This window comes from Mustela nigripes, chromosome 14 (genome assembly GCF_022355385.1).
Source record: "Mustela nigripes isolate SB6536 chromosome 14, MUSNIG.SB6536, whole genome shotgun sequence".
In the NCBI taxonomy this organism is placed as follows: domain Eukaryota; kingdom Metazoa; phylum Chordata; class Mammalia; order Carnivora; family Mustelidae; genus Mustela; species Mustela nigripes.
The window spans coordinates 108312717-108313469 of record NC_081570.1 but is presented as its reverse complement, the minus strand read 5'-3'; the positions used below and the strand labels follow the sequence as shown (position 1 = coordinate 108313469).

The 753-nt window shown below is 38.9% G+C and overlaps 1 pseudogene; it reads right to left on the bottom strand.

Annotated features, from left to right (window-relative positions):
• Positions 1–248: 248 nt before the first annotated feature.
• On the bottom strand, positions 249–514 carry LOC132002136 (guanine nucleotide-binding protein G(I)/G(S)/G(O) subunit gamma-5-like; annotated as a pseudogene).
• Positions 515–753: the final 239 nt, after the last annotated feature.

The following is a 753-nucleotide window of genomic DNA, read 5'->3' as shown; positions in this document are numbered from 1 at the left end:
GGGCTCTCTGCTCAGCAGGGAGCTTGCTTCCCCCCCCTCTCTCTGTTAATTAAATAAATAAAATCTTAAAAAAATAAATTTATGAAAATTCAGAGAGTTGATGTTCGGGACCGACAAAATAAGTTTATATGTATGGCACCTGTTATAGAGATAAGTTTTTGTACAGGCTTCAAATTTAGTTCTCCTTTAAACAAACATTCACTGGTTCATTCAAAGTGCTTTAGAAAACCATCCAAAGATTCCTTGTATTACAAAAAGTAACAGACTTTCCTGGGTCTGAAGGGATTCTTGCTTAAAGATACGCCGGTCAGCAAGGGGTCATGTTGAGCATTTTGCAGACAGAGTTGTCTCAAATCTGTAGCTGCCTGGGAAACCTCACATAGTGGAGCCTGACTTCCAGCTGGAGCTGTTAAACAACTTTCTTCATATTGGCAGTGCTGGAGGAACCAGATATGGCACTCTCTAGATCCAGGCAGACTTGTGGGTAAGTGGATGGGTTGTGCCTTGGGTCCATGGGGCCAGAATGGGGGGCAGCGCAGCCCATATTTATTATTTTAAAGCCTACTTTTTCCCTTAACAACATATTTTTATTTTTCTCCAGCATGTCTTAAAGACTAGTTGTACCTCAATATAGTGAATCATTTCTCCACTGCTGATAATTTACATTAATAAATCATACCTCTGCTCTTACAAAATTTCTGCAATAAACACCCTTATATATAAGTTTGTGAATATTGCCAATTATTTTCTTAG